Below are 26,760 nucleotides of genomic sequence, written 5' to 3'. Positions count from 1 at the left end.
CTCAGACCAAAAACAGTTGTCGAGTCACATCATTTTAATCTTCGGCACGTCAGATGAAGTTGTTTCCCTACATCCTAATGCTCAAAAACTCTTCCTCAAAAGAGGCAAAAACCACCTCAAGCCAGCCTATAACAACAATGGCATCCCAGTGAGAATTAACACCCTGCATTGTTAGTGTAATAATTATCAGGGCCATAATAGTGCTTTAACTAAGCTCCGTTAACTAAGTATTTCATTCTCAGGAGGACAGTCAGAATGATCCCTGATCTCTCAGCTGTAGCAATCGCCAGGTTACACTGGAAATTTCAATAATGTTTAATGAAGTGCTCAAGAAGAAGGGTTGTGTGACCTATTTCTTCGTAACAAATTAACAGTCAAAGCTGACACTTGACTGTGTCTCTGGAACAACAAAGACGTGTTTCTACAATAAATGTATGAGGCTTGTTTGAGTTTCCGAGGCAGCTGGGAGGAAACCTGGACTTATTCCCAGATAAAGATGCTAAGTGCAGCGAGCGGAGAACAGAAAAGAAGAAACAGGTAAACCAGCAGATAACGGTGAAGTTGGAGGGGCTGCAGTCAGTGAAGTGTTTTAAAAGAGTCCTGGTTTGTTATCAATGCATTTCAGATGGGAAAATGGTTGACGGTGCCTCGCAGCAGATGGCGGCGAGGCAGCGAAGATGGAAAGGTCTGGGTTCACAAGACAGAAAGAAGAGAAACTGGGCAGGATTACAAACACATTTGTTTGCTCATAATCGCTTTTACTCAAAATTTACTCTCCAAAACATGAATTATAGTTGCACAACACCCCTTCCAGTGTTCTTTGTGTTTTCCTTTCTTTCATTTCAGTTAATTACCAGGATTTCTTAAAATCCCCCAAAATTTTAATAAATCTGGTAGGACTATTGCTTTAGGCTCTGAGCTGAAGTTATTCATTTCTGATGCAGATGCCATGTTGTTTTGAAAAGTAGAGCATTTGCACAGTTTCAGTTTGAACTTTGGTGGTATCATTCGTGAAATTGGTTAAATTTGTAAATATGTTTGTGTGTGTATCATGGAAGCTGGAATAAAAGCTTGAATAATTATTTGTTACTGTGTTTCGGGGGCCAACAACATTGTTTGACTTTTCTAAACCACTTCTCAGTAACTTTTTTTCAGTCATTAACTTTTTAATAAGTCAGTGAGCTCTTCGGCAGTTGAGAAGTAAACCTTTTATTTGATTTCAAGGTCAAATATTTCAGCAAGCAGTTTGCTTGTTTTATTACAGAAATGCTTCTGTGATACTTCGGACAGGTGAGCTGGGATTCTTTTCTTGCTTTTCATTAGAATTTAGAAGATGTTTGTAAGAAAAGATGAATGAAAAAAGTAAATGTGCGAAAAAGAGAGGGCATAGAAGCAACTTTGGACATTTTGTTTTACTTTGAAAAACCTGGATTTACGAGCTGTTTCCAGACTGAGCCGACAAACGATCGAATCACATGACTGATCGACGTCTTACAAAATAAAGTTAATATCCCAGATATTCCTAGATTAGAGTAATTCCTCTCCCTCTTGTAGATGTCCACCACAGGTGTTGTAGTTTTTTCCTCCTCAATCTGTGTCTGACTGGTATCAGTCACTGCCTCTTCTTCAGTTGCCATGGTTTCTAGCCTGTGTGTGTGTGTCTGTGCATGAGTGTGTGGAAGGTCAGCCTCCTCTACAGGGAAGTCATTGGAGTTAGAGCTGAAGCACAGCAGAGAGGGAGGGGGAGGAGTCCAACAGGTTGAGCTTAACATAGCAGATGATATTACCTCATGTCCGCACAGTTTGCATTTTAACTGGTGAAAGTGACTCAACACAGGCTTGAAGCTGATACCTGAAACCTTTTCTTCAGAACCCATCTAAGCACCTTGTGGTGTTGCTAATGAGAAAATCATTGAACTCATTAAGTAGATAGACAGATAGTTCAAAGAATGAACCTGCTGGTGGCCCAAAGGGTTATAAACTTCCTTATCAGTTCAAACTACCCTTTACTTTCTCAGAGGATGATATTCAGACTATGTTGAACGGGAGCAGAGAGATGGATAAAGACAGAAATGAAAAAGCAGCTTACTCTAAAGACTGGCTCTATATTAGATATTTCGTAATATTCCATATGGAAGATAACACTTGGATAACAAAGAGCAGTAATGATATGTTATATGAATTCCCAGCCGAAAACTAATATCCAGCTGTTATCGCCTGCCAAGTTTAGAGGAGAAATGAAGGGGAAAGTTTTTATTAAAAGACCCTGTGGCGCTTTGTGTCTATCTCGCTTCATATTCCACGTCGAATCTTCGCAATAATGCAACTTTGAGGTCTGCTTATTAAAGAAATGTTTCTCTCTGCTTCTGTTTTATTCAGTCAAATAACCTCAGAAATGAGTGAAAAATGTAACCGTCTGATGGCAACTAGTTTGGCCAGTGATCGATAATTCTCTCAGCTGCATTTTTAGATTCACACGTTTGTGTCACTGCTGTGATGTTTTTAGCAGCATCTTTCAGACTTTTTTTTTGTTAAAAAGTCTTTTTAAAAAGTCCACTGTGCACACCTCACTAATGAACTACAAGTGCTTTTTTTATCCTGTGCTAAAAAATATAAAAAATACTTATATTTGCCTGGTGATTAAATATATGTAGTTGGAGTTAGCTACCAGAGCCACATTTATCGTTCCTTTTTATGGCGGCAAATTAATATCTATGGTAGAGAAATGTTAAAAACTCAAAGAAATAGTTTTATTGAGCTGTAATGTTGGTGTAATGTAATGTTGGTGACTCATGGTTTTGTTGCACTTTGCAGAAGGATTGCTGAATTTAAATTCAACAGGTGCTCAAGAAATTGCTCCAAATCAATGCTAATGGTGCCTCACGTCTGCTGGATGTGTAATTCATATTTACTGGCTCAAAAGAAGATATGTCAAAACTGGGTTGTCTGAACGAGTTCTTAGACAAAGAAAAAATGAGTCAGACTTAAATTAAGGATACACGAGCTGTGTTTCCAACCGTTATCCAGCGTCACTACATAGAAGTTTCAACCTTCCCTGCATCACCTCTGAGGCTCAGTGCATATAGTCAGTGCATGTCAAGTTTATTTCTGTAACACATTTCAAGTAAAAACAATTCAAAGTGCTGTACATAAAAGAAAACATTACAGCGGGGAGTGGAAGAAGCATTAAAAATACATAAAAGAATAATTAAAATGAATTAAAATGATTAAAAACAAGCAACAGTCTCGACAAGTTAAAAGATAATTTGTAGCTTTCATGCATAGACACATGAGAAAAGAAACGTTTTTAACCTGGATTTAAAAATGTCTACATTTGGTGACAGTTTAATCTCCTCTGGCAGTTTGTTCCACTTGTTTGCAGCATAGCAGCTAAATGCTGCTTCTCCATGTTTAGTCTGGACTCTGGACTGGACCAGCTGACCTGAATCCTTGGATCTAAGAGCTCTGCTGGGTTTATATTCTCTGAACATATCACAGATGTATTTTGGGCCGTTCTGGGATTTGTAAACCATAAGTAGGCTTTTAAAATCTATGCTGTGACTGACTGGAAGCCAGTGTAAAGACTTTAAAACTGGTGTGATGTGTTCAGATCTCTTAGTCCTGGTTAAAACTCTAGCAGCAGCGTTCTGGAAGAGCTGCAGATGTTTAATGCTCTTTTTGGGAAGTCCATTTAAAAGACCCTTACAGTAATCGAGTCTACTGGAGATGAATGCATGGATGAGTTTCTCCTGGTCTTTTTGGGAGAGAAAACCTTTAATTCTGTCATATCAGTTTTCAGATTTCCTTTAACTTCCAGTCGCTTGTTGTCTTCGTCAACCTCTAGATGTCTTCAAATATTTACAGAAACCTTCTTACCAACAAATCAAAGAGTTTCATTGACAACACTGAAATTTATTGACACATTTCCTCTGTCCCTCTGCAAACATTTTAAGATTTGCATACATCTAACTGACATCTCCTTGGGATAAAAGGAGGCCAGTTGAAGGACTTTATTGCCATAAAATGTGAGAAGAGGAAAATAAAAGCCTCAAAATATCCAGAGACCGTAGAGAGAAAGAACTAAATGAGCTCAAGGCTGAAGACCTTTCCTGTGGAATGGAATACACTTTGCAAGTATTTTTCTGATTTATTTCCCCAATGGATAGATTGTTTTGGTGAATAGCAACTTCAGTATCACTTAGTGTTCAAGCTGATGTGTTCAGACAGCCTTTAATCTTAAACTCAAATGTATTTGGTTTAGAATGATGTCGAACAGAGAGTCACGCAGATTATCTGGTTAATTAGCAAGGAGAGATAACATTTAATTAACTCCTTGATGGTCAGTGCAGAGCTGCTGGGACAAAGCAACAAAAATAAGCAGTAATGTACACAGTTACACTAATCTGAGAAAGCAGATGTGACGTGGGGAGGATATGTGATGAACGCTGAGTCAAACTCACCATCATTTAGAGACACCAGTTAACTAATAGCATGTTTTTGGACGATGGGAGGAAGCCAGAGAGAACGAGCACACTCCGCACAGAGAGGCCGGGAATCGAACCTGGAACTTTTGCTGTGAGGTGACGGTGCTAAGCACCACACTGACATGTTTGTAGTGACTTTGCAGACTTGTATGTTGGTGTGGTTGATGCTCATCTTTTGGATGTTGGTTTTCTGTGGAGGCAGCAAGGCGGGATTCACATGCCCATGTTTCAGCCGTTAATGTTCTTACTTCTTATTCACTTAGAGAGGAGACTTCTCGCGTTGCCAAATTGAATTCTGTGTCTGTCCTTCACTTACTGTAGCTAGCATTGCTCACAGTGGAATGGTTACAGTAGTTAAGCTGTACAAGTGGACGCCAAGACAATCAAATCACTTTACTGATCTTATGACTGATTGTTGTAACAATTCCGAACATCAGGCCTCTCTCCCATTAAGTGTTAATGATTTGCATCTGTGCTAATCCTGCCTTGAAAGCATATTCACAGCTGCAGCTAAAGATATCTTTTCTGCCAGAAGAGACCATTTCCTGTCATTTTCCCACGTGTTGGGAAGTTTTTAGTTGGTTGTGAGCTGCAGTTTTGTCTCTAGATGTCCCCACATCCTAAAAAAACCTCAGGTGCTCAGACTGACAGGTTTTGGAGCTCTGGTGTTGCTCAAAGCCTTCTCTGTTTTGACCTGTGTCATGCTTACATTTTCCTTGCATTCAAATTAGAGATCACAGCAATAAACAGCATATTTCACCACTACCCTGACTGGCAGCAAATGTTAATATGATCTACATGAATAATCCCTTTCTTTAACTAATGAGTTCCTCTTTTCTTTTCAGCGGTGAGTCCACAGACTGTACATGGTGTCGGTGGTAGCAGCAGTCAGCAGACAGTGAACGTTTTCTGCAGCACCACTCAGGTCAGTCACATTTTAAATCTTGATTTTTACAAAACAACCTCGTTCAAATACTCATTCATAAGTTCTGCAATGAAAGTTGTCCCATGTGACTCTTATAGTGTGACACATTATTACAGTGTTTGCATTATCCAAGCTAAAGTAATGAAACTGAAGTCGCAAAAGAAATGGCAGCAATTCAGATATTTTTGTTGTATTTACATGGATGAGAAATGCCTTGAACAATGATCAAAGATGGTTTCTAATTAGGTGATATAAAACAGAGCATTTCAGATGTTTTCATCTTTAATGAGTTAACTTTTACTTAATCTTTAACTTATTTTTAAAAGTAACTCCCATAAAAAGCTGTCACAACTGAAGCCACGTGCAGAAATGCTGTAGTTCCGCTTTTAAAACTGTGGATTTGAATATCTGATAATCTGATAATAAGCTCTGTCAGTTTACATCTCTATTTCAGAGCTTATTTTTGAGCGTTTGCAACATAAGTCCATATCTTCCTTTCAGATGTGGAACACAGAGTGTGTTTTATATAATGCCATCGTCTTTCATGGGCTATGATTAGTGTTTATAATCTTAGAAAATGTCGATGAATTTAAGGACAAAAGCAATCATTCACAATAATTCAGATGCAGTGAGCAGTTTTACAAGGCTCCTCTCAAACCATGAGTCCTTTTTATTCTTTAAGTTGTGCCTTAGATCCCTTTGGCTTCATTTAAACATGAGAGGATTGAAATATCTTATGTTGTAATATTTATGTTCATTGGTCAGTAGGGATGATTTTTAGGTTGATGAGGAACTTCGTTATTCAGCACTGAAGAAAGAATTAATCTACTTCTCTGATTATCTATTTTTTCCTATGAAATGGTGTCCTTTTGGAAATAAAACGTGTTTTTATTCATAAAATTTTATTAATAAAATTGGGAATTTTGGGCTTTTTAGAGGTCAGACGATATGTTGCAGGACTCATTATTCTTCTTGTGGCTGCAGAAGATTCTTTCGGACTCTGACGTCCAGTTACAGAATTAATTTGGCACCAGCCAGGCGTCCCTAATAGATAAGAATCTTGACATTTTTGCTTGGCACCATATGCATGATTCTAAACAGCAGCGTGAGTAAACTCCATTCATCAGCCACCTATTCGCTTCCACTTTTCCTGTCCAGGCCGCCGTGCTTCCTCCAGCTCAGCATTCAGTGCTTTTTTTATCTCAACATCAGAACGCACACAAACAGAGGGAGTATAATAGTCCTGGTCAAACAGGACAGTGCAGAGCCAGGTCCTAGTCATAACATCCTTACTGTACATACTGTGATGTCGGCTATGTGTGGGTAAGTGTGTGTGCCTTTCATAACCACAGAAACCTTGCCTCACCTCTGTAATACACCTACACACCTCTCTTTTTCTTCAGAACTTAATGCAATGTCTCCCACAGTCACCTTGTCATCTTATCTGCCCTTTTATGTCCTGTATCACACACACACACACACACACACGCAGTCTCTCATTCCTCCTGTGTGCTGTGGTGTAATCAGCGCTTTCGTATTGTAACAAGAGATTAGCGCTACTCAGCTAAAAATCACAATCTGGCCTGTCACATTGCACAGCTAGCATAGGCAGGGTGAAACACACACACACACACGCACACACACATCCCAGATGTGGTGAATTGCTACCTGCAGGAAGCTGCACAAACCTCTCCATAATTGGTGTTCTCTACCATATTATCAAAGTTTCAAGCATCTCTTTCATAATAACCAGGATGGTGTGCTAACTGCAGGGCTTGACTGCAGGAGGTGCGATGATGCTTTGCAGAGTCTGTTGCTGAGCCCACCCCTGCGCTGCTTGTGCACTTCTTCGGTGGTGTCTCACAGTAGGTGTACTCACCTGCAGGGTGGGTTAATGCTGCATGGCTCAACTTGTGTGGCTGTGGAAGCATTTTCTTCTTATTTATTCACCTGTTCCTTTCAGAAATCAGCTATGCTCCGAGTTACTCAGTGTGCTGCAAAAAAGAATGAATATATAAAAGAATAGGAAAGTCAATTAGGGAAAATACACAACAATAGATATTTATGGAAATATCTATTACCAGTTGTTGTCAGCTGTCCTGCTTCTTGGTCCTTCTTTCACTGAATAAAGAGACTGCAGTCATGTAGTTAACTTTAACGTTAGCTAATTATTTGTTCAAAACTTTCTCAGATCAAGATCTCTGGATGTTGTTAACATGTGATGGTGGGTTGGAGGGAGGATGGACAGACAGATTGGGGCTTTGTCAGCTGTAATGACGGCGTTGCACTGGTCTGTTGTGGTAAAGAAGGAACAGAGCCAAAAGGCAAAGCTTTCAATTTACAGATCCATCTGAGTAGTGACAGAAAGAATGAGGTCGCAGATCCAAGCTGCTGAAATGTGCCTCCCTCTGAGGGTGTGTGGACTTGGCTTTTAAGATGAGCTGAGGAGCTCCGACATCCAGGCGGAGCTTGGAATGGAGCTGCTGGTCCTCCGCATTGAAGGGAGTCAGCTGACGTGGTTCGTGCAGGGATAACTTCTGCTTGAGGTTTATTGGGCATGTCCATCTGGGTAGAGACCCCCCCCTGAGCAAGCTCAGAACATACTGGAGAGATTCTATGTTCATTCTGGCCAGGGAGTATCTCAGAATCACCAAAGAGGAGTTGGAGAATGTCAGTGAGGAGAGGGATGTGTGGATTTTCCTTCTCAACTTGTTGCCTCCATGACCCAAACTTGGATAAGCAGAAAAAATGTGTCTATTTGTCGTAATGCTGAAGAAAAACACTTCACACATGCACACACAACAACATGCACAAAGCCTGTAACTTCACTCTGCACATCAATAATGTGGATTTACCAGCTAACGCCTTCATATAATGAACTGGGTCAGACGCTCTCAATGTGTCTGCACTTGCTTGAACTGACTGTACAGATGTGTGGTGGTGAAAAGTTGGGAGTATGTAACTTTTAATACCCACTAATCTTCTCAGTTTCCCTGCTCTAAACCGTGGCCATTTCTGTGATTGTGTTTGCCTTTTTTTATCTGCAGCTCCCATTGCTCAGCAAACTCCTCGGGAACCCCAGTAATCTTAATCAACACAATTCTTTTGTTAAGTGAATATCAAAGCCCAGAGTTTCTGGTTTTCCTCATTATATAGGCAAGCTTGTAAATTTGGGTGTGTGTTCTGATGCCTGGGTTTATTTCTGCTGTACTACCTCTGTTGTATACCCACAGAAATCTGCTATAACTTTCATTATGTTCATCAGAGAGTCTGGTAATGTTCAGCTGTATGGATTTGATTTGATTACATGTAAAACTGCTGTAACTTTGTGTTTAAGGACTGTGTCATGCCTAAAGGTACATCCAGGCAGCAGCTGTTTCAAGACTTTTAATAACATCACTTACATTCCTAGTATCGCAGCCTATTAAGTGATTGAGTAATGGAAGTCTTCCTCGGTTAACATATTATAGGGTGTTTTTATGAGTTCAAGTACATCATGAGCAAAATAAGTCATCGATGCTATGGCTGAGGATTTCGGCTTTGAATCTCATCATCAGAAAGCTTGTATGTTCTGTGTAAACTATTTTTAGGAACCAATTCTGAGTACCTACTGGGTGAGCTTGTACAGTAAATTTGCACACTCTGTAAGGAACAGATGACACGAGAAGCAAGCAAGCTACGAGGAGAAGTTGGCATAGGCAAGATGGTGAAGGCCGTTGTAGCAAGGTGAGAAGCAAAGTCTCTTGGCCACCCGATTAAGCCACGGCAGCCCGAAGCTGGTCAACCACCCTTGGGTTGACTCAGTTTCTGCTTGGCTGAGAGCTTGGGAGCCGCAAGCTTGGCTAAAAACTAGCCGGGAGCGTGCTTCGAATTATCACTTGCAGACCACCATTCCGAGATTTCCTGAACTGTGAGCTAGCCAAGCCAGCTAACCCAGCTCTTCCTAGAACAAGTAACTCCCAGGTGCAGGGTAGCCTTAGCCCTGGAGATCCAGGGTCATTCACCCAAGATTTAGGTTGTCTTGCTACTGAGTTCCTAGTTGAGTTACCTCTTAGCTTGTTCTCAGTTGAGGAAGTCTGGAAATGTTGAAGCCCAAAGCTAGCCAAATTTTCTCTGCAGAGAGCTCCACCAGGATCTCAGAAGCTAGCTGTCTGGGAGCTACATCTGCACGTAAATATAGCTTTAATCCCAGCACAGGCATTGATTTTGACACAGTTGGACGGTGGTTCTGTCATATGACACAGCAGTTATAAACATGCAGTCCAAATGAGCCCCTTTTCTCTCATTCGACAGTTAAATAGACATGAAAACTTTTATTTGTTATTCTTGACCTGCTAAAACACCAGACAAAGTACTGGTAGAGCATTATGAATCGTCAGGTATGGACTGACACAGAGATGTCCTTTGGTCTAAACATTTTACCAGATTGGATTGTCTGAATTTTAGTCTAAACACTGTTTTGTTTAGATTTTGTCCTGAGGATGCTGAATTATATTATTTTCTGTTGGATAGTCATTTGTGTTGATTCTACCTGCTGTGGTTACTGTTTAGTAAACTTCTCTGCATCGATTAAATCACAAAAATCTGTATCCACTTACATGCAGGAGACGAGTAACCAACAAAATGTGTCTGTTTCAGCTATGGTCTAAAAAATCTCAAAAGCCATATTCTGTATCTAAAAACGGGCACATGCTGGTAAGACACATGCACAAAACTGTATCTGGGAGGACAAAAAAATACCCTTACATGACAGTTATTTCAGTTCTGGTTAAAATCCCAAATTTCTCCTAATCGAGCTCTAAAAGGACAAATGTTGTGGGAGAGAGGATAACGAGTGTTGGATCTCACGCAGTCTGATTGTCTTAGGCTCTGGTTAGAAGCTATAAAGGCTGTTTCTAGGATCCCTGTCATTAATTCTCGGTGTGTCCCAGATTGCACCCCTCAGCACTTTAATACACCAACTTAACAACAGAAAGATCTTTTTCTTTTTTCACCAACTCCTCATTCCTTTTTCTTTCATCTCCCACTAGCTCATAAATATACATTGACATTCACGCTGTGCTGTACCTCTTTGTTGTCGTCTTTGTTGTATTCTTACTTCCTGTATATCCACTTGACTCTTACATTCAAGCTGAAAATGTGGCCGTTAGCCTCGGGGAAGATGTAGCAGGTTATGTTCGGTTTGTTAGTTGAAACTCTGGAGCCTTCATGTCTCCCATACTGTTTATTATATTTATGGTGTTTCTCTTTACTTCAGCTTGATTTCACAAACTTGTGTGCCCAGTTAATTACATTTTTTGTTGGTTTAATTGGCCGGTAGTTAATGCTGAAAGAAAATAATTGAAAGTTGAAAGTAGAATCTCCACAAGTTTTCAACATGGTGATATGGGGCAGAATAAACTATGTACAGTGCATTTAACAGTATGAAGTACTTGTGAAGTTAAATTTAAGCAACAAAGCTACTGGGTAAAGTTGAGGAAAAGATCATAGTTTGGGTTCAAATCGATCTTGTAGAGATTATCTACACCTAATTTGGACAAAAAAAGTCATCCCCCTGGAATTAAGCATATTTTAGAAGCTAAAGTGTGAGTGTGAAATAACTGGGCCAGAGGCAGAAAGAAGATGCTGGAAGTCTATGACAACCAGAAATGTTCAGCACTCTGGAACCAGGCACCTCCAGACCAGGACTGTTTTGGCAGATAAACATCTCCGCCGTACTTTGTTTTGCCTCTTGCTCCTGCAGTGGAGCAGGGGAAATGGGGTCAGGGGAAAAGACTATACAAAGGTTCCTGAGCAAAGTTCATGTAGTTGAAAACAGCTTTATGGAATGTGAACATCTAGGCTGGAGCCTATCCCAGCTGTCATTGGGCAGAGGTACACCCTGGACAGGCTGCCAGTCCATCACAGGTCAATACCAGTTTGCATAATAAAAATCATTGGGTCCTCACCAGGTCTGAAATTTAGGCCAATAAAACCTGATGATGAACAACACACGGCATATTGCACTGTGTAATAATTGATTTAAGCCAAAATGCAGAAGTAGTGTGTTAAAAACTAAATCCACCCCATAATTCAGCAGCTTGCAGAACCACCTTTAGCAGCAGTAACTTTAAGTAATGGTTTCCTGTGTGACGTTATCAGTCTCTCTCATGGTTCTGGAGGAATCTCGGCCACTCTTCTCTCCAGCGTTGCTTCAGCTCATTGAGGTTTGCAGCATTGGTTTCTGCACAGCTCTCTTAAGGTCCCACCACAGCATCTCAGTCAGGCTGAGGTCTGGACTCTGACTGGACCATTGCAACACCTTGATTCTTTTCTTTTTCCCACATTCTGCTGTAGATCTGCTGCTGTGTTTGGGATCTTTGTCCTGTTGATGAGCCAGTTTCAGCCCAGCTTTAGCTGTGGGACAGATGGCCTCACATTTGACTCTAGAATACTTTGGTATCCAGAGGAGTTCATGGTGGACTCAATGACTGCAAGGTGCCCAGGTCCTGTGGCTGCAGAACCAGCCCAGATCATCAGTCCTCCACCACCGTGCTTGACAGCTGGTATGAGGTGTTTGTGCTGATATGCTGTGTTTGGTTTCCTCCAAACGTGCTGCTGTGCATTATGACCAAACATCTCCACTTTGCTCTGGTCTGTCCAAAGGACATTGTTCCAGAAGTCTTGTACTTTGTTCAGATGCAGCTTTGCAAGCCTAAGCTGTGCTGCCATGTTCTTTTTAGAGAGAAGAAGCTTTCTCCTGCAGCCCTTCCAAACAAGCCATCCTTGTTCAGTCTTTTTCTAACTGTGCTGTCATGACCTTTAACCTTTAACATGCTAACTGAGGCCTGTGGAGTCTGAGATGTAGCTCTGGGCTTCTTCACCTTGGGGTGACCTTGCTGGGACGTCCACTCCTGGGAAGATTGACAGCTGTCCTGAATGTTTTCCACTTGTGAATAATCTTTCTCTCTGTAGAATGATGGACTCCAGATAGTTTGGAAATGGCCTTATAATCTTTCCCAAATTATAGCCTTACCACAATCATCTATTTTCTGTTTTTGCATCTTTGGACTTTTTTACTAAAAGAATTGTAGCATTTTTGCCATGATTAGTTGTCTGCCAACTGTTCTTATGACATTTTATGCATAAAGAGTCTGATATGATATAAAGTGCAATGTCACATTTTTGCTTTTTAATTGAATAATTTGTCTCCCGTAGTGAAATTGATGCTGCAGAAATCAGCCTGTGATTTTTATGGTTTAGTTCAGTCTCCCAAGCGTAATGCCATTTCCCAGCTGGCTGTTTGTTGATAAGGCACTTTATATGAATGGATAGCCATGCCTCATAGAAACAGCACCGCTCTCCTGTGGCTCATTCATTCAGAGGCCCTTCATAAAAGCTCCAATGATGCCGTACCAAGTGCTCCAACAGTCAGAAACTTTCCTATACTCAACATCAGCTTCACACAGAGTTACATTTCCTGCTCCATATTTCATCGCTCGGTTGTTAAAATTGAAAACTCATTTTATTAGGTGAAGTTGCAGTGATGCTCCACACAGTCTGTCTTTGCAGTTGCCATGAACTCAACTGACCAAGTTTTTGTGTCTGGCTATATCACAGGAAAAGGCTCATTTAGTTAAAGTCTGTTGGAGTCATACAAATGTTTGTGGCAAGAAAAGCAAAAAAAAAAAAAAAGACTTTCACACCACTCTTGCAGGACTTCACATGCTTTTCCCAACACTAAGCTAAAAAAGACTCGGACGCTTAAGTTAACTTTTATAACGGAGGATACAATGTCTCTTCTTGTTACACTTTAAATTTCAGTCGGTTGATGTAGGTATTTGATTCGTGTTAAAGCCTAAAAGCAAAATGTGATCAGCAGATTGGAATTCAGCATAAAGGCTGCTTTGAAGGGCTCACAGTTTTACAAGCGACCCAGTGGAACGAGTCAAACCTCAGCAAAGCTTCCCTCCAGGGTAATGCAGCTTTCTTACTGTAGTGAAACAAAGCAGTGCTGATGAGAGCAATGCAAGCATATAATGCAAGCATAGAATGCAAGCATATGATACAGTGCATGCAGTTGAATGAAATGATGTTCAGAAGAAAAAAAGAAAATATTTTTGTTCCAGTTTGTGTATATTTTTGAGGACACGTGAACAGCAGTCTTTAAGGACAAGATTCGCATAGAATCAAACAAAACAATTAAGCTGTTGTTAGACTGTCTGATGCTTCTTAATCACCATGAACACACAGCACCGAATGTGAATTAATCATATTACATAGAATTCACCTCATTAATGTCTTTAATGGACCACTATAATAGGTCTTCCCACAGTTCAACCTTAATTATCAATAAAGCAAATAAATGAAACACTTTGGGTGTCTGATCTTAACCCTATGTCAGGGACCAGAAGGTCTGCTGTGGCTAATGGGGAAGTCAGGGAGATCCAGGTGGTCGTGGTCAACCGCATGCCTCGAGAGACCCCCCACTGAAGCCAAAGGAGTGGGCAGCCATGGCCAAAAGGTCAATGACCTACCACCTCCACCTCACACTACTCGCGACACACCAGATGGAAGAAATCATCAGTGTGATATATCCAGCTGATTAATGCCGGTGCTTAATACTGTTCCTTTTTATTAAGCATTTATTCAAAATTCAGTACATGTACTTGAATTAATGAAAAATGGAGCCGTTTTGTTGCAACTCCTGCTGCTGACCTATCAACGCCACTGCGTTACAGATTTACAGATACTACACCCGTCATAGCGACAAATGTTTGATTTTGCTGATGGGACTGTAGATCAGACACGGTTCCCTCATGTAGATTAAACATCTTTTTGCTGTTTCTGCTTTTCAATGAATATTTTTTTATGAAAGAAACATGCCTTTCCAACCTAACACCAAGTTCTAGAGTTCAGAGGGTTAAGCAGCTGAAGAAGCTGATCATCTCCTCAGCAGCAATAAAACAGAATAGCTTCATCAGGCAGTGCGAGGTGGTCACTTCTTTTTTAAATCAGGGCCGAAAACGTCACAGTTTACTGTGGCTTTCCTGTCATTTGGTCACATCGTACACATAAAAAAAAGGTTTAACTTTTTATTTTCGTCTTCTTTTTTGTTATATGGTGTTTTTTTAATCTTTTCATAAAACATTTAGCTTTTACGATGTTTTACTCTGAACTCTTTCTTATTTTCTCTTTATCTAAATGTGCTCTGTATTCAATTCAATTCAGTTTTATTTATATAGCACCAAATTACAACAAATGTCATCTCAAGGCACTGAAATAATATAGTTCAATTCAAGCCAATTGGAGTTCAGTTCATTGCAATCATAAACCAATGAAATCCAATTAATTGATTTCAAAATAATCCAATTCATTCATGTAGAGCAATTCAAAAACAATATCCTCGCTCAGGAAACCAACAGATTCAGTCTACAATAATAACACATGTACATAATTAAGTTGTGAGAGATGAGCCCCCCCAGCAGTCTAAGCCTGTATTATTGCATTTGCCTCGTGCACAGTGTGCTGCACAAATAAACTTACCTTGCCTGACATGTTATCCATCTCAACTGTGCTGCTATTGATAACCGAATGTAAAAAACCAAAAACCTAAATCCTGCTGTGTTGAAAGTCTTTATGTTAAAAAGACTAATTACTGTAAAAAGGGCTCTAGAAGCTCATGCTCAAACAAGCAAAAAAAGTCCCAGTCATTTTATCTTTGACCCTTTTTTTCTTCTTTTTACTCTCTGATCCCATTAAATCAGCAGCAGGACATTTCTGACTGCTGTGAGGGTAAAAGGCCTGAAGTATAATGTCAGGTATCATCAGAAAATCTGAAGAAGCATCAAGTTTCTCACGTCTGCAGATAGTCTGCCATTTGTGAGGCGTGTCCAGAAATCTTTCACACACAGAAATACACTAGATGTTGATAACAGGATGAGGCTGAATGTTGTGTGTCCAACAGGTTAAAATCCTCTACAATTCAGAGGATTCATAGTTGCGCCTGGATTTTAATGACTCACTGTGTTTATGTCTGTGTGTGTGTGTGTGTGTTTGTGTGTGTGTGTTGGCTTCCAGCAGCTTTCAGCCTGGGAGGGAGAGTTATCTGTGTTTTAATCAGCCCAGAACAGAAGAAGAAGGAGGGCAAGCTCTCCCTCTTTCTCTTTCTTTGGGTCTGTAATAAGGCTTCTCGCTCTAAATCCTTTAATCTGAGCAGGAATGAAGGCTATATCTCTGTCTTCTGGCTGCAAAGAACAATCCCCCTTTCTCTCTTTCTGTCTTTTTTTTTCTTTTTTTCTCCCGCACACATATTTTCACTCGTACTCGCACCAAACCACAGCTGAACAGAGCCTGCCTTGTTAATTGAGAGCTGGAAGAGCTGCCTCTCTGCTGTCTCGCTCTTTATTCCTGTTTATGTGTATGTACATGGGTAAAGGTTAGAGGGAGCTGAGGGGCACAAAGTTAAGAAAACCTCCAAAACTTTTAAAAGACTTCAAAAGTTTGGACATGCAAGCATAAATTCTGAGTCACATATGCAGGCAGTGCTAATAGTATTTTTTATGGGACTTTAGAGGGTCAAGAAGTTTAAAAAAAAAAAAGATTTAACATTCTGTTTTTGCTCAAGTTCCCCTGTTTGCTCTCAGTGGAGGGGTTTTTATTCTGTGAAGATGAGCTGTAAATCTGTGGATTGTGCCCAGACAAAATGACTCGACAGCATGAGCTGCAGTCACGGACGCTGCCCATCTCTGAGTTCAACCACAAATACGACAGCAGACTCTTCAGTCATGAAAGAATTTCAGCACCTATTCCTCTTCTACGTTTTTGACCAGGTTTTTCCATACAATGTCTTCTTATTTCCCACGCTTCACATATACAGTGAGCTGCCCTTCAGACTGATGCTGATTAGCCTCACCACAAGGTGATTTATTATCCAATTGTTAAAATACCTCCTGGTTTTCTTGAAAAAGATTATCTCAAGTGTTTTTAATTTCCATTCAGGAAGTTAGGCTATTAATGAAATCTTTTTATCACATGGTAATTACCAGTGTGTTGTTTGCATTAAGTTAATGTGGTTACTTTGGGTAATGAGCACAGAATCAGCCTCAGGCAGCTTTATTATTAAAATATCAGCCATCCGAGAGACATAATTCAAGCCCTTGAAGGTTTGATATGCAATAGATGTGGTCAAAAATGAAGTGACAGTAACATTAGAGATTTTTTTCTCCCTTCATGCCAAGACAAAACTCAGCTGCTCGCGTGAAGAATAATGTCACAGTTCACGACCACAAAGATTCCATAGGCAAACAGCTTATTAGGTTCTTTACTTATGTTTGACATTTACAGCACCCCCGAGAAGTTCAAAGGAGTTCTTTTAAAGTCATGACTGTACCATAAGCTTGAGCCATGTGATATTTGATATCCATGACAACAAAAGTACTCTATTTTAAAGCCACACCCTGATCATTTCCTAAACCCTAACCATCTTGGTTTTGTGCCTAAACTTGACAGAAGAGAGATGTCAAATGTACCATTATGTTTTCATCCTGACTTTCTTGCCTGTCCTCCCAAAGAAGCCCCCATGGGTCTACCTATAGGACTCTCCTCCCTCTCTGCTGTGCTTCAGCTCTGCCTTCAAAGCACACTGCACACATCCACCCTCTCACACATGATAGTAACCACAGCAACTGTAAAGACTAATTCGATTATAGCTATAGTTAGGTTATGCTCCTTATTTGAGCAAGGGCAATTATCCAAGTATACATGGCGGTGAATAAATCGAATTATTGGCTAATAGAGCCACTTCCGGTTGACGTCTTCACCACTACCAACGACAACAAGCTTAGGAATTCGAGAAAGATGGCGAACAAAGAGCAAGATGAAGCTACGTCCCTCTATATTTTGTTTGTGATGAGCATGCTTGCTGCACAAACATGACACACAACGGCGCATTCTCCATCACGTTGTTTCTTTCTTTCTTTCTTTCCGACGGCGACAGCAACAACAGTAATATTGTCTCCCTTGACTTCAGGTTCAATTTCGAGCATGCGCAGTACGCAAAATCCAATTCATCCAATTCTGACTTTCAACCAAGTTATCTCGGGGTCTTAATCCGACTGCAAGCAACCTGATCTGGTCCAATTTTTAGTCAAACTAAGTTTTATACATGAACTTAATAACCCAGTCTTATTGTAATTTAGCCATTAATCCGATTCTTTACAGTGACCCCACTGAGTGATGCTGCATTCCAGTTGCCTCAGTCGTCGAATCTCAGTGCTGGGAGCGACATTCCACCCAGGTTCATTGACCAGGCTAGCTATAATTGCTCATAAAGTTCTGCCTTCTTAGTTCAAATGGAATGTACCACATTTGACACCAGTTAGACTCCTCCTGGCTCTAGCAGCTAATCTTGCTAATTCCTGCTATTGCATGACATTTCAAGATAATGAGCACAAATTTAAGTTAATTTAATATATAAACCATTCTGCCACCCTAAATGATTACCAATGTAGAATAATTAATCACTCAAACTATTTTCCAGCAAAAACACTATTCCATTGTCAACACCGTTTCTTAAAATTGAATCTATCTGTGAGACATGTTTATAAGATCCTCGGTAAAAAAGATTTATCTTTTATTTTAATCAAGAAAATACTGACATGAGCAGACTGTTTTGGTCTTTATGAAGGATTTAATCAGATGTTTGTATCTAAAAGTTGTGGAGTCATGTCACTGGAGAGTGAAATTAATCAGGACATCATTTGATTCTTGACTCTGACAGAGCACCTGTCAGGTTTTAAGTCTGAGCTTTATCTTTTCTTGTTAAGCGAGCCTTTAAACATCACCACTACATCATCAGACTCTGGATCCAGTGAAGTCTACAGAAAACTTCAATCGTAACATCTTAAAGACTTAAAAATGAGTTGCTGAGATGTCGGGATGCTCTGACAGTTATTCCCATGTGAGCTGAATGCAGTGTTGCACCAAATAAGCTGAGGTGCGCTGAACAAGTCATCTCAGACGTGAACACCCTTTAACTGCTTTGATGGGCTCTCTGACAGATGTGTGAATTCTTCTGAAAAAGTTTCAGAAAACTCCGCTCAGGTATGAGAGATAATTAAAGCCCCAGACTGGGCTGTTGGTATGCAGGGAAAATGCACTGAAGGACACACATGGTTTCATCAGTGTATGTCATTGTCGGGTTAATGGGAGGTGTTCTGTGATAGAAAGTGGTTGTTAATCGCTCACTCCAACGCAGAAGACACGGCCGCTAAATTACATTTGCATAGCACAGAATTATTGTGTGTGTGAGTTACCGCTATGAAATGGGATCATGTTTTTTACTCTCTTTAGTTCTGTCTTTAGCTCAGCAGAAAGCCTTCGATGCACTGATGTAAAATCATATTTATTTAAGAAGATTGATTTCCCTCCCATAGTCAGTCTGTGGATTTCTCTTCATTCCAGCGTGCTGTGAGAATAAATTTGCTCTGATTTGAGATCTGATTTAGAATGGTGATCCATCATAGTGCGAGTTTCTTTGCATCTATTTTTTCCCTCAAACTTGTTTTTGTGTTATATCACAGCTCCAGGCAGCAAAAAGATTCTCCAAATCACAGTGATGCATTCAAAGATGCACGATTCATCAGCTGCCAGAAAGTCAAATTCAAACTTAAATAAGTCCTTTCTAATTTTCTTAGCCATCTTGGAAACCCTTAATGTCCTTGAATGCATCACAATTATTTCAAACGGTTTTCAGACCTGTGTTCATTTATGCAAAGTGTGGAACAGGGTTTCTTAAATGTTGATCTGTTACTATCATAATTATTCAATAAAAAAGCAGAAGAATTAGTTATTTTTCTCTATAGGACGTCAACCAAATAAAAAAAATTGCGCAACACAACTTCCCAGAGTCCTTACTCATGCCCTGCTTGCACACATTTCTGTCTGAAAAACAGTCCTGAACCCCAAAAAATCTTTTGAGATTCTCAAAAAAATGCCTTAAACATTCAATTATTTATTGAATAAGCAGATTATCTATCTATCTGATGATTAAATTAGATATATACTATATTGCCAGAAGTAATGGCTCATCTGTCTTTACATGCATATGAATTTAAGTCACATCCCATTCTTAATCCATAGGGTTTAATATGACATCTGCCCAGCTATAACAGCTTCAAATCTTCTGGGCAAGCTTTCCACAAGGTTTAGGAGTGTGTTTATGGGAATTTTTGACCATTCTTCCAGAAGCACATTTGTGATTTCAGACACTGATGGCCTGGCTCACAGTCTCCGCTCTAATTTATCCCAAAGGTGTTCTATCAGGTTGAGGTCAGGACTCTGTGCAGGACAGTCAAGTCCTTCTACACCAAACCTGCCCGTCCAGGTCTTTATGGACCTTGCTTTGTGCACTGGTGCGCAGTCATGTTGGAACAGGAAGGGGCTCCCCAAACTGTTGGGAGCATGAAATGTCTCAGTATACTGAAGCATTCAGAGTTCCTTTCACTGGAACTAAGGGGCCAAGCCCAGCTCCTGACAAACAACCCCACACCATAATCCCCCCTCCAACAAACTTTACACTTGGCACAATGAGGGGAGACCAGTCCTTACAAGATGGCGCTCCTGTCCCAGGATGTAATCCCGGCACATTCACATTCTCTTAGCGGCATTATGTGTGGGACTGAATAACTCTACAATAGTTATGGCTATTAATCATCTTCTAACACCCGGGTGCACAGGTTATTTTCCTGTGGTGGTGATGCACTCTCAGCTGGAAGAGTGGAAAAGTTTTCTTTATGTAAACACGTATTTATGAAGAAATTAATACAATACTCAAAATAATAATCATCAGAGATGATAAATACATGCATCCTTTGTCTTTCTTGAACTCCTGCTCATCCTAAATCCTGTTGATGATGTCATATATGGACTCAATGACCAGTCACCTGACTACACTCCTCAGCATGATGGTCAAAAGAACAAAAGAGCATGGGGTGGGCGTTACTAAGACACAAGACAGCTGGCAGCTCAGCCTCATTAACATTGTGTAAGGTCGATAACCATGGTCCAGTCAAAAATGATAAACTAAGCTACAAGTAAAAGATTAATCATCTCAGAAAGAAACAGCCCACAGGATGCATCCCTTCGTGTTGTTGTCACCAACGGGCTTGTCTGCTGAAAGGTGGTCGTAGCAGTTAGTGGACACCAGGAAAATGTTGCATTAGCTTTTTATTACGGCAACATCGGTCACTTTCTATAAGCTCTTACTCGATGATGATCCCTAAAATCAAAAAGCCATCTGTGAAGTTTGGCATCGTTCTCTGGGATAATGTTTATGTTGTGGTCAGTTAGCTGTTGATAAGCTGGAACATGTCCAGTCCAGCCGGTACACTGAGAGCCGTGTCTCTTACACACCAGGAACAGATCCACACATGCAAAATCACCTTGAAAATACCTTTTTTCACGTCTTACCCCACGTTAAATTGAATTGTTTTGAATCAGGAAGGTGAAAGAGTAAAGGTTATGATGTCATCGAAGCATAAAAGTGAGGATCGATGAGGATGGCATGCATTGATCTTTCTTCCTGGTAACGTTTGGCTTATTTCTCCAGGATTAGTAGGTCGCTTTAGCTCAACCATCTACCAATTCCAAAGTCGGTGGTTATGAAATGAAACATGTTGTCACTTTTTCCTCAGAAGATATTTTCAGCGTTATGATCGTAGACTCCATTAAGCAGTGCTTAATGGAGACATGGTCATTGATCACTTTTGTCTCCTGCCCTTTACTACTCGTCCCGCATGCTCTCACAGTCAGGGGTCTGTGTCATTCTCCACCCCTGACAGTCTGTCTTTGTGCTCACGCAGACTCGATGCTGTTTGTTTCTGCTCGCTGTGTCGCTGCCCAGCTGAGATGTCACCAACTGGTACTTTACAGACATGAGTATGTTTGTATGAAGCTCTGTCTGCCTTATAACTGTCATCCCATTCCTTCTTTCTCAAGACTTGTCCTCTTTTCCTGAAGGGTAGACTCATTACAGGATGTTATTGTAACATAAAGTAATAATGTCCACTTTGAGATTAACACACAGCAGGGTTAGTGGTGTAATATGCATCCTCTCTGCTTTCTTTAACTCCTAACTTCCTGCTGTGTTTTTCTTATAATTCCTTATAAGTTCATTTATCGGTTTATCCATCTTGCAAATTATCCTGGATGTTGTTTCTTCTGTTTATTTCCAAGTAGTTTGTCATATTTACATGTGTTGAGATTCAATGAGAAGCTTTAAAAGGGTATTAATATGTCTGTCTGAAACTCACAAATGCAGATTTTGTGATAAATCCAACATTAAGTATTGTTGTAACACATAAAGCGTGACTATGAACACCGAGATCACGCTGCAAAACTCTGGGGAAAATGATTAAAATTTCCAGGCTTTTCAAATATCTCTGCAAATGCTTAATCCGTGATTAAATACATTCAGTTGAGTGTCTTCCTCAGGAAGAACTCGCAGCAAAAAAAAATCACATGATTAACAAGATCAACATTAAATACGGCTCAACGTCATATAAAAAATACACATCACCTCCTCAAACACACATGTAGCAGCCATGCTACATCAGCCGTTCACATCTGATATAATGTAGACATGTTTACAGATGCAAGAGACCCCCCCAGTCATACAGGAAATACTTCATCATTTAGTCTCTCAGGAGTCTGTCTGAGAAGAATAAAGCCATTATTCAAGTTCTCAAAGGATCAGTTAACAATCAGGAGTTCTCCATAGATGAATGACTGGATAGTGTAGTGGTAGGACTGCTCCTTTCATGTGGGTGAGGGCAGTTTGAATCCTGACCTGCATGCAAGGTACGACCTCCAGTACTACCTCCTCACGCCACCTGCCTGCCTGGGATATGAGCGTAAGTCGCTTTAGATAAATGCATAAACAGATGTGGATTTTCTTGATGCTCACAATGACTTGTCTTTGATAAATTGTTGTAATTTAATCCTGAAAATGTCTGAATGTTGTTCATTTGACAGCAATTCTTGGAATTCTACAAATTTCATGATATTATATTGTCATTTTTGATGTTAGGGATTCATGCATTTGGCATATTTCTGATGCTGTTTGTTATTACCCAACTCGTTGGGTTGTGACATAAAATGGAGACTGAGAGCTTCAAATTCTGTTCGCAGCTGGACAGAAACCCAGCTGCTTTCTCTGTAGTAGAGCTGCACCATTTTCTCCCACAAAACCACACCTAAGAGACGACTGGAATGATCCCCTGGACTGCATTACGTTGAGCCACAGTTTGGTTATTCTTCTTTGCTCTCAGTTCCTCTGGCCCCTTCAGAAACACCTCTAATATTCTGTCTTCTTTGTGTCTCTGCAGTATAGATTGGGTTGGATTGCTGTGGACTCTGGCACTGATAGAGCAGATTGCATGTGTTTGTGTTGATAGAGGAGATATATACCTGCTGTGTGAGTTCATCCTCTTTGGTGTTTTAGTTTTATGCCTGCTTTGTCTCAGTCCTGCTCTCCTTCGGGCTTCTTCATTACCACCAATAAGAAGTCAATTTCCCTCTGGGCTCCGCCAATCATAGCACTCATATCCCCTCAAAGTCTGGCCAATCAGCTTGAATGTTCCTGCGGTCCGATGTCATGAATGACTAATGACGCTGGGCAGTGGGCATGAATCTAAATGAGACCACATCGGGGCTTTTGTAACTTGGGAAAATTCCCACATTAATAAGAAACCAAACTAAAGCAGAAATGTGATATGAACTGGATGAAAATGAGAAGTTATTTGACAGAGATGTATACACAGTAAAGAGAAGTGTCTCCTGTGACTAAATGTTAGCGTCGCTCTTTATACACAATATGAACTGAAGAAATGGTCAACAAAGTAAGAAAAGTGAGAAAATGTGAAGAAAAACTGCTTTTGCTTTGGATTCCTGAGATTAGGAGATGGGACGCTGGCTAAAACCATATATTCATGATCCAAACAGTGATTTTGTGGCGGTTCTTTAAAGCAGAATCAGTGCAGATTGCTATGAGTGAGAAAGCTGGAGAAAGCTTTGCACACCACCTCTGCTCAGTAAGGAACTGGAAGCTGTTACAGGAGTTCAGGACATGTTGGTGTGGAGTCCTGCACCTGCTTGCAAACAAAAATCAACAATGGTTGGATTTTTGCAAGAACTCTTTCTGTCTTTTGATAAAATATAAGCATTAGTTATCTCGTCATAGTTTCTTCTGCTCAGCATTTGCATGCTGCCCTCTGATGGAACTTGAATGATCATTTTTGCTTGATGTGTAATTGAAGTTGGTCAGCACTTTCACCCTTTATCCTTAAGGTGTTTGTGCTTAACAAGAGGACCTCGTTTATTTTAACCTGTGGTTTCCTTTTCCAGTTTTCTAGTGTTATACTGTCAAGATTGCTTGGAAAAATGTGCATATGGGAGAATACATTTAAACTTTAGCAGCTCATCACCCTCTGAGGGTGGAAAAGTGGCACATTTTTCAAATCCGTTTGCTACAATTTCATCAAATGTTGACCTTTATTCTCCTCAGAATACTTTTTTAGATGTTTCTATATGCATTTTTATCACCTCTACTGGTTATCCTTACAAGTTTTTGGCAGAATCACATCCTTTAAGTAAAAGATGAGGAAAATATAACCGGAAATATAACACTACGTACACCACAGGCCAAAAGTTTGGAAACAAGAAATGATCATATATAAAGTGAATATGATTATTATATAAAGAGTTTTTACAGTAAATACCATGTATCTGCGTTTCTCGCCATCTTGTAGATGGTTAGCCGTTTTGTGTGCAAACTCTGTAAAGCCAAAGAGCAAATGATGTAAACTTTGATTTGTTTTTTTTACCTTTACACTGAAGCTGGGACTCTTGCAGGTCTTCTCAACCCTAAATCTAAGCCCTTCTTTGCTTTTGTTAACATTTATTCACAAACAGCCTGGAAGCATCAATATCTAATAATCTAGTAAATACAGCCCAAAATCCATAGAACTCGTTTTTTTTTTTAAAGAAAGGCATTGTGAACACAACCTTGAAGTTGCTTCCAAACCTTTGGCCTGTAGTGTATAATAATACATTTATCAATAATGCTTGGATCTCGAGTTTAATGGAAACCAGGTTGTTGTGAATTTGAACACTTCTGTGAGTAACACAGAGCCAGAGTTACATCTGGACACGTGTCAAAAAAGACAGAAAGAGCTGTGGATGTGCTTCATCCTCTGGGGTCTCGTGTGTCAGAAAGGCAGATTTGTTTGAACTCATTCCCACGGGTGAGGACGTAAAGACAGGCGCACACACAGAGAAACAAGGTGAGTGATAAAGAGAAACTAGAAAGAGCAAAGCTTAGGGGGTTAGACAGAGGCAGAAAGTCAGTGAGACTTTATTCCCCTGGCTGGAGCTTCGAGACGTTCCTGGATTCAGTTTCACTCCAAACTTTTAAGCAGAGGGGACAGCACTAAAGACTTTTTCAAAGTATGAGGATTTTAATGAGTCACTTTCAGCGTCCCTGTGTGTTCAGGCTGCCTGTAGATTCCCATCACCACATCTGCATTTTCTCCCTGTTGTCTGTCAGACATGCTCTGATGTTATCTCACTCACAGAGGCAGTGGCAAGACTGCATTTAAACAGAGTTTTTATAGAGGGCATTCATTCCCAGCTTCTGTTAACCCAGATATGTCAATTCTTAAATCTGACTCTTGCCAGATGGATTCAAACAGGTTATATCTAGACATAAATGAGAGGAGGAACATCAAGATGCTTCTGTACAGACGTGCTGCATGAATCAATCATACTTGTTATTCTCAAGCTAGCAATCGTTTTTATCACAACCTAATGGGCTGTTGCACTGAAACCAAAGATTTGTCTTGAAAATATTCTGCTGTAACCATTTTTTAACATAGACAATGAGTTCATTGACTGCATGTCTGTTCAGTTCCCAGTGTTTTCTATTTTAGCTTCTTGTTTTAGTTTGCTGTTCTGCAGTTTAATTGTCTTATTACCATATTTCTAAGCTGTTAGTGTTAAAAGGCTCACGATTAGATTGCACACGACCTGCTCCGCACTGAACCAAAGACCTAAACAGTTAGGCACAAACTGGAGAATAAATATGGTACGAAAGAGCTTAAGAGCTGACAATTTGCCACTGCAAACAGAAGATCACTTTGCCTGCTGTAATCTGGGCTGGATAAGACATTCGACATTCTATCCTAAAAGGTATCAGTGTTGTCTCTCCACCTGGTTTCTGCTGCCAGGTTCACTCTGCAAGATTTTGACTTGCGCGTAATTACCTGCCAAAAATAGTTACTTGTATCACCAGCCACTCCCCAGCAAATCGGTTTTCTTTTTGTCTCACATCCACCAGCCACTTTCCCACCCTGGATCACAGTTATGTGAGAATCCGGCACCAACGTTTGCAGCCAACACGCAGAAGTTCAGACTGATCTGCGTCCTACACTGGCGATCATGGATAGAAGTGTGATGCCAGCCAACAATACCAGCATCTCCTCACGGACTGGTTCTGCGAGTGGCGCTTTCCTGTGTGCGTGGCAGTAGTTCCCACATGTTAAAGCAACACCAGAGTAGTTTGTGATCCTTAAAAACTCATTATGAGATGCACTGACTGCTGTTATGCATCTTTGCGGGTCTGAAACTGCCGTGATAGAGTCTTTGTGTCCGTCTCAACATGACAACAGATTCATGTGTGGGGCTCACTCATGACTGTGCTGTTACATCCCACAACTGTAGGGGGAGCCAAAGAGCATGCAAATGGCCACATTTTGGTAATAGCTTTGTCCAATCATCAGCTGCTGTTTGTTTAAAGTGTTCCCTCTTTATCAGAGTCATGTTAACTGACCCATGTGGCTCCAACAAAAACTGTGTATTCATTCAAGTCCACTGCTGTTTCAAAGCGTTTTGTTTGGCATTTTTTACTTTTTGGAGCCAGAAGTGACCAAAAGAATATTACATTTGAAATCTGACTGGACATAAATAGCTCACTTTTAGGTTTAATATCTTTTGAATTTTGGAATTTTCTTAAAAACAAGCACCAAGCACGTTCATCAGAAGGAGTGTATCTAGACATGGCCTCATTTGTCTGATCAAATTTGTTGCATTCATTATTTAAAATTACAGTGAGGTGAGCACAGTTTTCAACCCGAGGTGCCATTTATATAGGCGCTCATGATTTTGTGCCTGTCGTACAGTTCTGTGAGTATTTATGAATTGTTACTTTAAAAGGCTCCACATATTTTGGAGGACAAGTCTGTAATCCTCCTAACTTTGATTATCCTCCAGTTCATTTCACCGACACACTTGCAGCTGGAAGAGTATGCAGCAGGC

At 40.3% G+C, this 26,760-nt stretch overlaps 1 protein-coding gene across 2 annotated transcripts in view; it reads left to right on the top strand.

Annotated features, from left to right (window-relative positions):
- Positions 1–26,760, top strand: part of LOC140283036 (plexin-B2-like) — a 203,997-nt gene that overhangs the window by 106,051 nt on the left and 71,186 nt on the right. Inside the window, exon 4 of one of the 2 annotated variants that reach the window (XM_072377660.1) lies at positions 5,330–5,409. The exons of the other annotated variant lie outside the window; for it this stretch is intronic. The gene's annotated coding sequence lies outside the window, so the exon portion shown is untranslated. The remainder of the gene's footprint in view (positions 1–5,329; positions 5,410–26,760) is intronic. 2 annotated transcript variants of the gene reach the window in all.

This window comes from Leuresthes tenuis, unplaced genomic scaffold (assembly GCF_036924035.1).
Source record: "Leuresthes tenuis unplaced genomic scaffold, fLeuTen1.0.hap1 SCAF_23, whole genome shotgun sequence".
NCBI lineage: Eukaryota > Metazoa > Chordata > Actinopteri > Atheriniformes > Atherinopsidae > Leuresthes > Leuresthes tenuis.
Note: the sequence above shows the minus strand (reverse complement) of the source record. Positions and strands in the feature narration are given on the sequence as shown.